General features: G+C 39.8%; 1 protein-coding gene across 4 annotated transcripts in view; it reads left to right on the forward strand.

Annotated features, from left to right (window-relative positions):
• tspan9a (tetraspanin 9a) overlaps positions 1-13,787 on the forward strand; it is a 168,393-nt gene that overhangs the window by 105,421 nt on the left and 49,185 nt on the right. The gene's annotated exons all lie outside the window — the stretch shown is intronic.

Genomic DNA, 13,787 nt, shown 5'->3' on the forward strand with positions numbered 1-13,787 from the left:
CCCTTGAAATGTTACAGAGTGGATTATAAGGCTTATGAGTTATGGGGCCAGGCTTTTGTGTGAATCCAGCCAAGCTTGAAACATAAAAACACCCCATATCCATATCAAGCGCTGCCCACCATGCCACTGGCTTATGAGCCGATTCTAACTGGGACACACTGGAGGCTATCAAAATCATTAGCCTTGAGCCCAGCTGTGAACAGGTCAGCATTGAAAAATCACACACGTACTCATTCATCACACAAACCAGCAACTATCTCTTGGCCTGCTCGCTATACAAAAAAAAGTACAGAGCTGCACATTGATAGACTCGGGGCTGCAAAGAGCACTGCTGTGTGCTGCTTCAGGGCGAGTTGCAGTATCTATATCACTCTCTTATCATTACTCATTTCACAGAGAGAAGAACCAAGTAATTGGCAGAGACGAGCAAAATGCCTTGGGGGGTGTTCTTCACTGCACACTTGATGTAAATGTTGGTGCAGGAGAATGAGAAGGCTCTGAAAGGCTTAGCGGATGGGGGATTCTTTAAATCTGACATTGATTTACCTTGATACAGCATCTCTTGTGAACTCTGTATAGGTGTTTTACAAGTTCCCAGGCTTTGACATGTGCAGGGCTAGGAATTTAACGTCCCCATTATGCACATCAACAATAGGAGTACTGGAGGAATCAGACTCAAATTCTTTTAAAATAATGTTGGCCTAAATAATCAATACATTGGCTGTAAGGAATTAAGTGCATAGGTGAAATGAAGTTCATTATTGCCCTTAAACCAGCAGAGACACTCTTGACTCAATCAAGACTAATCGACCATGTGAAGAAGAGCAAGATGGCAATCGTGGCATCAGTAATGAAATGGTACACATCCCCCGTATCCCACCAAAACTTTTGGGGAAATTATAGTGGAACTTAATTCTGTAGTTTGCACATTATTTCTCTCTTTACATCATTACATAAGTACAGTTTAAAAAAAACTGTCTGTTGAACAGAAATAAATCAATAACACCAAGTGGGTCAAGCCATGTAATAGTTCAAGTGACTGATGCAAGTAGTAAAAGTGACCACAGAGGCCACATAGAAGAGGACAATCCATTGCAAGCAACTCTTTCGGTTTGGGTGAACTCCAGCAAATCATTAATTGTGATCAATAACATTTACCTCACTGGTCTGTTCACTACCATAAAAAAAAACAGACGTCTGTATGCTCAGAAGCTGCAGTGCAATTCTAACATGTGCAGCTAATTTATTTGACAGATTAATGTGAAATATGTGTAATGTAAATGTGGAAAGTGAGTAATGATGGTTTGAATGGAACGGTAAGATAGTAAATTGTCATTCTTCCCTGATTTAGTTAGGTGTGAAACGGTACTACTGTACAAGTAATATTTCAAGAAAGATAGGCAGCAAAACTCCTCTTTTATGGAGTATTTTCACCATTCTAAATAAGCAATTAGGTCTCCTCTGCTGAACTTAGAGCCGAGTTAAATCTTGTCGATGTGTCTCTCTTATCTTTGGCCACGTTTCTGGGAAAGCAGCAGAACTCAGTAGTCCTTCGTACTAAAATATTGACCACAGTGACACAGGCTGTTAAGGAGGACAGGGAACGGACGGATATATTAGAGAGGAGGTGGAGTCTCTCGCCACATTGCATTCCTAACATTTCAGTTGAAAGCAACTTGAAATGAGTCCACAAGTCTCAACTTTCTCCTGCATTGTCATCAGTTTTGTCATTAATATATCCTTAATTTATTGTGATTAAGAATTTACCAATTGAATTTCAAAGTGCATGTAATCAGAGCAAAGACCTTGCACTTAGATATTATAGTTCAGTTTCCTGTATGTCCGTCGTGGCCCATTGTGCACATTTAACAGATCAGAAGCCGCCAGGGGGTACGACTATTAAGTCAACCTTTAGCAGCTTTCTCCAGGGGCAGTCTCAGGAGATTTGCTTGATGACATTTACTCCCCTGGGTGTCTCGAAAGCTCCATTTGAGCTTAACCCCCTTTCTGTGGCAAAATCTCAGTACTGCTGCACATAGTGTATCATAATAGCTGGAAAATCAGCTTAGAATTTCAGTATTTTGGGCAAACTATCTTGTTGCCTTCAAATGCAAAGGTTCTCTTTTGTTTTAGCTTCAGCACACAAATATAGAAGCTATGTGCTGTCCACTGCCCCTCACAAATCCCGTGGTGCGATACCTGAATTCATACTATTGTAATTTTCCTTTAATGAGCATGCACTACTCATACAGTATTTACTTACTACTTCATAAATTGATGTTAATGCTTTCGTTCCACTCTGGGTCCATTTTAACTGCAGTTTAATCAGTGTCCTGAGGGAAACTAATTAGGTGATGCTGGGTCTGACTGCAGCTTGTGGTTATGTCTCCTTTGTTAGCGACAAGAAGACTGGCATTTTGGAATGCGGTTTAGTGCCATGCCCAGTAGAAGGTTAGTGGGCCTGTGGGTTGCTGCAAGTCACTTAACGGGATTCTTAAGCATTCGCTGTCAAGAGGGAGGGAGAGAGGTATGGCGACGCTCATAAGACTCTGCTGTACCATTGGCACTCTCACAGTCACAAGACTGCTGCAGCCTGTAAACCAGTTGGCCTCCGAAGTTCTGAATTCGTATCTCATCTCTGTAAAGAGAGTATTGCACTGTGTTAAACAAACACAAGGGTCTTTTTTTCTGGACTTTTCTGCATCTTGTTGGACACAAACACACTTGCACACACATGCACACACACACACAAACAACCTTCTTGGAATGTACTCTCATCATCTATACACAATCCATTTCAGCAGGCTTGCTGTGGTAATTTGAAGCACAAGGTAAACAGCAGCAGGAACTCCAGGCATCCCCATCCATGTACTCATCCTTAGACCCCCTCGGCAGTTGTTCATGACCATCTGGCTCGTCTTTCTTATAAGGGATTATAGGAGTCTGATCTGTAGGGGGAGTTTCAGGCAGATTAAAGCATTATTGTTGGGTGTGAGACTAGGGTTTCTTCACCGAGATCCATGCTTGAAGCCAACTATCCTCAAAGCAAATGGAGTGGGGTGAGTGGGATCCATCATTTGCTGTTCGAATGGGAGGAGAGGATGAACGTATCACTGATGACATGCATGCTGCCGTGAGATTTTCTGACCTCTTCACCTGCAACATATTCCACGATTGCCCCCATAATCTCCTCCATTTGTGGTTCGCTTTCATGCCTAGACACTGCTTGAAAACCCATACAAGAGCAAATTTGAATTTTTGTTACTTTCGGATAGATAAGGCAAGGCAAAGGCATCTTTATTTCAAAATAAATACATAAAGTAACTCAATGTGCTTCACATAATTAAAGGTGCAACATCCTACACTAACATTGATACATGCACGGAAACAGAAACAACGTAAGACTAGCCCACACTATAATACAGAGCAGATTTCCTGGAAAAAGAATAAACAAAAATGTGAGTAATCAATAACATGACCTTAAATCAATGTTCAATCATCAAACCAAGTGTGGAGGGTTACCTTGGAATTTAACCGAGTGCACCAATGTTTGCAATGCTGCATGAATGGATTAACATAAGTGAAAATGTGACCTGCTTGATAGATGTATTAATAAATATATAGAAAAATATGAGTAGTCAATAACATGACCTTGACAATCAACCAATGTCGAGTGATACATAAGAATTCCACTGAGTGCACCGATGTTAGCAATGCTGCATGAAAGGATTGACATTATGCGGTATAACAAAGGTATGACCTCCTATATGAAAGTATCTATGAAATCTGATGTATATAATGTATTTGTGTTTTGAGTACAGGTCCCGTGTTGAATATCATTAGCTTGTCTGGATGTAACTAGTGCCTCCAGTATCCAGTATTAATGAATTAAGTGTGTTTTAGCATTTACTGTATCTACTTTGGCATCTCACATGCTGAAGTGCATAAGCACCATTTTCTTTAATTGCGGTTGTAGTGATATAGATTCTGCCTGGTGGGGCCATTACACTGTGTTATCAGAGTCTAAAGCCTCATCTTATATTCATGATTTTAAGGAAAATTGTCAGCTCAGCAGTCTCGTCCTCGCATGAACGCCAAGGTAGCAGTATCAAAGCTCTCCTTTCTATGAAGAGATAAAACAACCGTGATAAACTTTCCCGAATTCTTATACATACTCTGGAGGCTGCTGTTGGAATTTGCCGCGATATCATTTTGTCAAAGGCAATTCAAGATCAGAAAACAAACTGAATCAACCTCTGAATCTAACACGTGATGATTCAAATGTGGAAACACTGACAGACCCCGTTGTGAAAAATCATCACCGCACATCTGGTTTGATGGAATTTCACAAACGGCTTCACGCAAGCTGTTCTTTTCCCATATGGGATCCTAATATATTGAGTCAAAGCAATTTATCTGGTTTTCATTTCCGTATCAGCACTTAAGTATCAGCGTGTTCAGTCATCTTTCATGACTCAAAAGGTTGCATTGTAACAAACTACACTCCCCGCCCCCACATACACACAAACACATTTCCACATAAAGTACAACTGAACTGCATCGATCAGTCACTGCCAGTTGAAACAAGGATCAAGGAAGATAAAAGTGGATGACGCCCAGCAAGACTATAGTGAGACATATGTATGTGCTGTCCTGCCACATGTATTGGACACACTCAAACCAACATCAATTTTCTTTGATTGAATTTTGAACTTGCCAAATGCAACCTTAGCAAGCCTGCTTCGGCCTACCGTATGTGCATAAGGACACATAAGAAGCCGACTTGGAGGGCTTGCTATGTTTTCACTCTTTAATAACAAGCTATCATTTATGAAGACATCATTATGCTATTTACTTGCATTTGATTTTTGTCTAATTAGCATTCTATATAGATTGTTAGACCTTGATTCAGATTGACTGACCTCCTTGGCAAATATCTCTACACTTGCTTTGTCCCTTCGCATCATCAAGGGAGTTCACTCTAATTTACACATCTGTACAGATCCTTCGATTTCTTGTCTGTGTTGAGACGCTGAGGCCATTAGCACGCGTTGCAGATCAACTTATCTGTGTGTGGGGGCAGAGGTAACACAGGAGGATTAGTGTAGCTTGATTTTACGGGCGCACAGTCAGTAGGTGGAACTGGTGAGGAATTCCCTCTCAGATTCTTGCCTACATTAACTGGCTGTTGATTAAAACAATGATTGCCAACAAAGGTGTCTTGGCACACTAGAGTGGTGTGAGAGATCATCTGGGGTGTCATGGAAAGTTCTCCAGTTCCCTTTCATTTATCCAAAAATGATCACAAACTTGTAAGTGTAAATCTGGCTATAGCAGCAACATAGACCGAAAGGCACAACAATTGAATGTTCTTCCATAAATTGTGATTAACCAGCTTAGCCATCATTTGGCATTCATGTAACAGAATGACAGTCATGGCTTCCTGCGAGTACATCAACATCGTGTTGAGGCTCCATTTTATATAACGAATAAGTCATTTTTTTCATTTCAAGTTTTGTCCAACTGGAACATTTAACACTGGTGCGAGTCACATTCTGGAGCAACTTCTAGTCATCAAAATACCAGACTTAATTAGCATGTGTTTATCTAACATGGTCTCCATGCTGGTCAGCCAGTATTAGTATCCCAATTATAAAAGGGGTGCCATAGCACTGGTGTCACATGTTTCAGACCCAAGATATAAACTAGGCCCAGACAATCAAGTAGCATGTATTTGCTTTGTTCAGTGTTTGAACAGAAATATTGCAGAACAATGAACGACTGCTTTTACCATGAAAATGTTGCTACCAGGTGTGCATGAAAGCATGGAAACGACAACTGACAAACTGCATCAGACTCCAGCGGAATTACTAAGCGGGGAGGGGGTGGGGGGGGGCAGTATGTGTTTAGGTTTTGATGGCAGGCCTTTTCTGACATATCTTATAGGTGAGTCGTGATGGCATTTAGAGAGGACATTTTTGCCTAAAGCCATTCATGATGGTTTGACTTGCAATTGTTGCATTGTTCGAAATAGTCCATTCCAGAGTAATATAGTTGCTACCATAAAGCTATTATATAGTAACATATCATGTCTTTGTTGTCATATAGGCGGTAAAAATGGTTTTACCCCCTAAATTGTTGACCATAAAAACAATAAAATAGTCCTAAAGTTAATGAAGCATAATAAAGACGTATAGTAAAGCTGATTGGCTTAATACATGCACCACATGAGGGAATATTTTAGCATTGCTTTGAAACAAGTGGTAACAAAAAAATGGTTGTTTGAAAAGCAGAACACTGCACGTAGATAAATGATAAAGTATTTTTGCTGCTGTCTATGTATGTGTGTATCTTTCAAGTTTTTCACAAGGCAAAAAAAAGGAGCATGGCTTCTTGTGAATCCCTACCAGATATTTTAGGCAGCTTTGTTTCCCTTAAAAAATATTGACAAGCAAACAACTTTGTTAGCGGCAATATTTAGACCAAATAAGCACATTGTTGCCTGAATATAGAGCAGATGTGTGTCAGCATTGTTATGACTAGATAGGTGATGAATGACGAAACAAATGCATGAACACTCCAAAATTATGAGGAGAAAAACAAAATAATCACATAGAAGCAAGTGACATTACTCTGCATTCTGTGAATGCACCTTTATGATACACATCACACACGAGTGCCTCTCCCATGAGAATTGGAATGCATTGGAACTACTATCTGCTTTCCATTGTGTATATCTCTATGTCTACCACAGTGATTTTATTCGTATGGGATTATGTAATATTGGTCAAATATTTGGCGGGAAAAAAACCTCAACAATCTGTTTAACTACATGTGTTAATTTGTTCACACATGTATTGTCCACTTCATCTTTTACCATGACATGGTGCCAAACCGTGCTCTTGCAGCTCCAAGGAGCGCACAATTGCTTTATATTTTACCCAACTGAGAAACCATAAATATACTTGAAGGTCACATGTCAAGAAATATTGATCCTGCTTTTTTTCTTTTAATACTATGCTTTGAAAATGGTCCAGGCAAGGATTTCTCTGTAAAGGCTGTTGTCTTGAATGTCTTTACTAAAAAAAAGAAAAGAAAAAGGCATTTGAAACTTGTGTGTGTGGTTTGGGGTGAGTAATACCACTGTTAGAAAGATTTGCAGGATTCTGGCTGTGAATAAAATTAGAACAACGATTTAAGTTGTGCTCTGTCATGTGGCCTTGATATAACAGTGACCCAGTTAAAACCTCCTGCCATACTTGGTGCTATGGCCGCAGTGCTACAAAATTCTGTCCGTGACATGCAGTCACTTACATCTGTTACCACTTCTGTTATTTCGTGAAACTTTCATTTAATACTGGTGCTGCTAACTATGATGTTTACCACCAACCAAACAAATCAGGTGTATCCCGTGTGCACAAGTGGCAGTCGTTCATCATTACCTTGTCTTTTCACACCAATCAATGCTAATCTCGATCTAAGCAGTGAATTAATGGGAATGTTCCTGCTTGCTCGTTGAGCTACTCAGCATTTTTTAGGGCACCCCAAGGCAAATCACAGTGAGATCAATGTTGTACGGTCAGACGCCTCAGCTGCTGTGGAGGCTGAAGAATATCATTTAATGTCTTCTGAGAGCAAATACATTCCTTCCTGACTCATGTCTAATTAAGTGTGTATGAAGTGGATAGTTCTGCAAATCCTTAATATCACGCACTGCATTTTAATATCAGGTTTACTGTGAATTAGTACAGGAATGCACACATATGTACATCACAACCAAAGCAACAATGGTCTAGTGCTGCTGTCGCATTTGTGTGTTTTCTCCAGTGTTCGTTTGCGATACCAGTTTCGAGTAAGACCTGGCAAACAGGAAGTGGGTGCAAATGCTCGTAGTCTATTATTATAGTGGTGCCAACTTCTGGCCCGGCATGCATATTACAGTAATTTCAGTGTAGATGATATATATTTTGAATATGGTATAAATTTCATCTGCAGAGTAAGCATGTAAAGATATAAAAAAACAAAAAAACATGTCAGTCCCCCCCAAAAGAACCAGCTGAAAAAAGCCACTCCAGCCACTAAGTGTGGTTTGCTCACTTCGTCTTTACAAAACAATACGGGAAACAACAGGAAACACTGAATGTATGTGCCACAATAAGCTGTAAATATTCGTAGAAGATTGACTTTGAATCTGTTTATTTTACATGTGTCATCTTGAATTTGGGTCAGGGACTCAGGCGCTCAGTGCCTGAATGGTAATGAGCCCACATGACGAAGTAGGCTCCAACACGCAATGTGGCACACACACTCATTCGTGATGTTAGCTGTAACAAATGAGACAGATTTATGCCTTAACCATTAGAGCGCATGTATTGATTTATTTAGCCAAACTGCCACAGATTAGTGCTATGTTATAAATCGGCCATAAAATAAAGCATAATGTAGCTTGCAAGGTTACGTTGTATAACTACACTGCTAGACAAAATTGTATTCAAATGTCAAACATGGTTCTATCGTTATTTTTTCATGGGGCCATTTCATGTGAATTATGCGGTGAGCTATGCAATTCAACCTGTCCTCTGAGATGTTGCTTTGTTTACTGCACCTCATCTGCGTTCTAATTTGGAAGCCCAGGTTTCTATTAGAGCAGGTAGTTGTATTGCTCTGGTTATGTCCGATTCAATTTGACTTTGTGTGTGCAAGATGATGCAAACAAGAAGCTGTGATATTTCTGCTGAAGACTCCAATGCAACCACTAATCAAGGCACTTGGCTACACCACAAGATGAGGGACTGGCACTGGCAAACTGTAAAGCAAGCCCAGGTTATTGGCAGCCATACCACATGCAAATTCATTCTGCATCTTATCACCACAGACATAATCTGTCCCCTTGACATTGCCTGCCTCTTATCACACCTCTGAAGCAAATTGTTCCTCTTGTTTATTTTACACCAATTTGCAATTACTGCTTGAACTCACAAATGCGAAGGAGACTTTCCCCCTTGTATATGCTTTAGTAGTCAAGTCTTGGTGCTTGTATGTTTTCTAAAGTGGTTTCTGCATAGTTCTGTGATTGCCTGCAACATGCCAGTTAAAGTGTTACTAGGACAGTTTCGTTCAAGGTGAAGGCCACATGATTAAATTGTAATAATGATGGTTATTGACCAGTACTCATCAATGATTGATGACAAATACAATTTGTTAACAAAAAAACTTACCCTTTATCCTCGATTGACTAGACAATGTTTTTTTGATCAGCTGATGTTTCAAGCATATTAAAAATGAATGTTCACCAGCAAACCCTTCAAAGTAGATACGATCCGTAACCTTTAGTCCTCTAATTATGTAAATGTAAGGGGGCATGCTGAATTGCAAATTTTATACCACATGATATTATCGCACTTGCATTCCAACTTGCAGTACATTCAATTAAATTTCACCCGACTTATGCACGCTGCCATACAAAATGCAAAAGGTTCGACCACCAACTGTCACAAGTTTGTAATTCAGCCTGAATGTCAGAGTTCTTGTTTATTAGGGCACGCACAAAATGGCTGAATTCAGACTGTAGTAGTATGCCAATGAAGGCAGTCTGAGATGTGCTCTGTGTTTTTCACATTTATTTTGCAGGACACACATTATTACCCTCATTGAATACTCTCATCCATCGGGAGCACAACAGTAAATAATAACATGGACCTTTTTGCCTATGAATGCACTTATCAGTACAGTACACTGTGGCAAGGCCATTCCTGTCTGTGCTTTGTACAACAACAGTTGCAGAGCCTTCCAACATATTACAGGTCAGCCCCTTAACACTCTTTTTCATTCATGTCATCGATTGTGGATGTTTTAGATGTCCCAACAAGTCCTATGTCTTATGTATGCACTGGTTTCATAGTGTTGCTCGAGTGCAGTCCACAAGAAAATGGGGACAGATGGGTACGGACAGATTTTTCTCCCTAGACTTTCTGAGAAGACAGACTGGCATACAACACATGCTCTCTGTTTCTTGTGTTGGAAGAAGGGAAGTATGAAAGCACAGAGGGTGGAAAGGATGGAGGAAAGGAATAAGGAAGGGAGGCTGGGAGGGAAAGAGGAAAAGGACATATCCTAAGGAGGAAGAGAGGTGAACAGCACACTGATCTTTGGTGACAGCTCCTGAGAGGTGACTCACACTCATAGGCCCGCTCTCTCTTTCACTTGATATGGTTAAGCTTGGCAACATTACACTTTGCTTTTTTTGTCCTTTACAAGGTTTAAAATGCACGGAAACAACAAGACTCACAGAAGCTGTCCAGAGCTAATGGATAACCCCAAGTGCAGCTACCACTAATTAACACTTGCCTTCACTGATTTGAAAAATATCGCTGCCATAAATCTTTCTTTAAAGAAGTGATTATGTTGTATTGGCCTTGTGGGCTCAAAAGCAGTAATATAAAGGTGTGATGGCCAATCAAGTGTTTGACTTAAAATGAAATATCATGTTTTAGTTATTTTTGTAATTTAATCAGCTATATGTAAGAGGGCCACATTTTAGTGATATAACACATTATATATTGCATTACAGTGCAAAACACCGTTCTGAACATGCTGTTAGTTGCGTTTTGAAATCGCCTCCACAGTAGAGTAGCAGCCATTATAGGAATACCCCCGGGGCATTACTGTGTCATTTCAGTAATGTTAGCTACTCTGTATTTAACTAAAGAAAATGAAAAGTTGGTGTGCATTTGGGTTGGAGATCATTTTCCAAGAATTTCTACAGCAAGTAAGCCTTGTTAACCCATCACAAAATATCTAAAGTACCATCATTATTTATTAATAATAGAATCCATCAGCATGTTTTGAATTATGCCTGTACAACACAGTGCTCTACTGTTGGTTATTTTGTGTGTTGCAGCTCTGTTATAGTACCGAATCCCATTACAAAGGTTTGAAAGAAAAATGGTTGAAGCACTTTGATGATCGAGCAATACCCTAATGACAAAGATGGGCATCGTGACAAACCAATTGAACTCAGGCAGATTAGTCTGTTCACCAGAGTGCGTCAGAATGTCAAATGTACCGGCACTGGCTGCCTTTATCTTATTTCAATATTTAATTTTTTGTACAAAATAGAGACGTGGTCGACACAATTTTTGCATACAGACTTGACTCATGACAAAGAGGCAATTAAACAGTCATCGTTTCTATTCAGTCATGGTTTTAAATGAGAAGAAGTGATAAGACCCCGCAGTGTCTTGGTTGTCATTTTTAGGTTTACATGTGGACGTTTTTGTCATCATTCGGATTCAAAACATTCGGATAAAACAAAGTTGAGTATTCCTAAGAGCAATCACATTTCTCATTTCACTTTTTTATATCAGAAATGCTTTATTATCCTTGAGGAGCTGCTATCTAGTATTACGTGTAAACATGTGGTGGCTGAAAAATTTGTATTTTGTTTTTTTGTGGCAGATGTAAGCTGGCAAAGTCAATGCATGAATATGCACGCAGACATCTTTGCTTGCATGCTGGTAAGATAGATGGAGACGGCAGCAGTGGGGATCTTCATTGCATCACACTTATGAATATATTTGCGTGTCCATAGCAGTTCATGATGCTGGCAGTATGGCACACATACTGAGCCTGGAGTTTTGACCAGCAGAGGCCCCTATAATTTTGTAGTCTCATTTAATATATCCGGTTCATTTACATGAGATGTCTGCCAAGGTCATAAAAATGTAACACATTTATATTCATTGCAATCTTTTGGCATTCATTTCTGATCCCCCAGTTGCTGTTTGTTTTTGCCTGCATGAAAATTAGCACCTTGTTAATGGCTTTTACTTGGCCACTGCCGCAAACACTGTCAAACACCTGCCCGCCCACCTGACTGTTAGATGACTACCATTCTGCTAATGTAACAAATTTTGTTTTTTTGTAAGTGCGGCACAGTAACAGCAATTTGTCATGCATAAAATCAAATGTTAGAAGTCCTTCTTACTTCACCTGTTGGAAAGTGCTATACCTTCGGCAGTACACTACGTAGAATTTCCATTATTCTGGTTATATTCTCCAAGTTGTTGTCTACATGTTTTATGCTCCTCCTTTTAACGTGACAGTAGAAATAGATTCGTGCACCGCTTTCTTCTTGCCATCCGTTCATCTATCCATTGGGGGTGTGCTTAAAATATTGATACCTAGATATGTACCACTATCAATAAAAAATGATATTGTATCAATATTCTCAGGAGTACAGGTCACCAAATAGGATTTTGTAGCCTATAAACAAAGGCAGATTTACTGTTGTGCTGCAATTACAATTTGTACTACACTATGCCTTGACACTGAAAAGGTGCATGGGGCACTGTCTCTTAAAAAACTTAATGAATTACTCATTTATTTCACTTCCCTTTAGGATTCTGCTGGCAAGCACTCCAGCAAAGAAAGGAATCCAACTGAAAAAAAAACCAAACACTAAAACATTGGAAAAAGGTATCGAAATACACAAGGGGAGACTTCTCGAATGATTGAACTTGGTCACTCAAATATGTGCATGACCGCTGCAAAGCATCGTATTTTCTCGTAGGAGATCAATATTGGACTCTGTCACCTATTGATGTATTCTTTATATACTGTCCTTGTGTCATTTTATTTGGCACTCCAATGCCTACACAATTTAGATTTAGGTTATGGCAGCTATGACTTACATAGTACCTACTGAGCGTGTCTCTTCTGTAGATCTCATTATGGAGGTGACACTCCATCACATGTGGGCCGTACAGTGCATACAGGGGGCATCATCACAGTTCAAGTGGAACATATTCTTTAATTATCAGTTATTACACTTAATGCATCTTTTCTGGTTGTAAATCACAAAAGGGAAGAAACAGATTATAACAGCATGTTGTGGTTGAAGTCTTCGGCGGAGATGGTGATGTTTTATTGCGGTTTGTCTGTTATAAAATTTTATTGTTAGTCATGTGGCCAATGACTGTGCCTAGTTTAAAGCATTAAATGGAGGTGGGGCCATTTTGACACGTGTTCATCAGATGCAAATCTCGTGACAACAGAAGCTAGTATCATTCGCAAGCTTCAGTTGGTAATGGCCTGTGGCCACAGTGATAAGTCATGATGGCGTGGATGAGCTCTATCTTCTGTCTCATTTGTTCCTGTCTAAACGAGATAGGCCCACTATCTGCTGGCAGGTGTCCTGCAGCAACATGCTAACAATACGATAGACTCTTTAGAGTCATTGCCTGACTGACACCCTATAGTTGTCACACCGCTATTATCCATCCTGACGCGGTCTTAACCTCCAAGGATGGAGGCCAATCGGAGAATGGCACATGCAGGATGGATGGACGTGCCAGAAGCACGTCAAGAAGGTGGGGAGCCTAGAATCAAATAAATCAGTCTGTTGCTGTAGTTTGACAAGCAGACTGGAAGATTGCCTTGCCATCATCAGAATTACAGTGTGCAAACAAAAGCATTTTTTAATCAGTCAGAGGTGGTATTCTTAAGAGGATGTCAGAAATGCACTTGTGTGTAATTTAGAGACGTTCCCAGGTAAACAAGCTCATAGTCTGAATGGTTATTTACATGCAAATGCAAGGATAGCGAGGCGCAAAGAGGAAGAAACAATCTACTTGTTGAAAGTGTCTAGTGTACAAAGGATGTTCTTCGATTAGAGAGGGGAAGCATCTTGACTCAGCATCTCCATTCTCCTCCTGAGACAGTTTTTCTTTTTTTTTTTTTTACAAATTTCGAAAGATTAGTCTTCTTGCCTTGACTTTCACATTAGT

This window comes from Syngnathus floridae, chromosome 6 (assembly GCF_059516105.1).
Source record: "Syngnathus floridae isolate MCC-2025c chromosome 6, RoL_Sflo_1.0, whole genome shotgun sequence".
Classification (NCBI taxonomy): Eukaryota; Metazoa; Chordata; class Actinopteri; order Syngnathiformes; family Syngnathidae; genus Syngnathus; species Syngnathus floridae.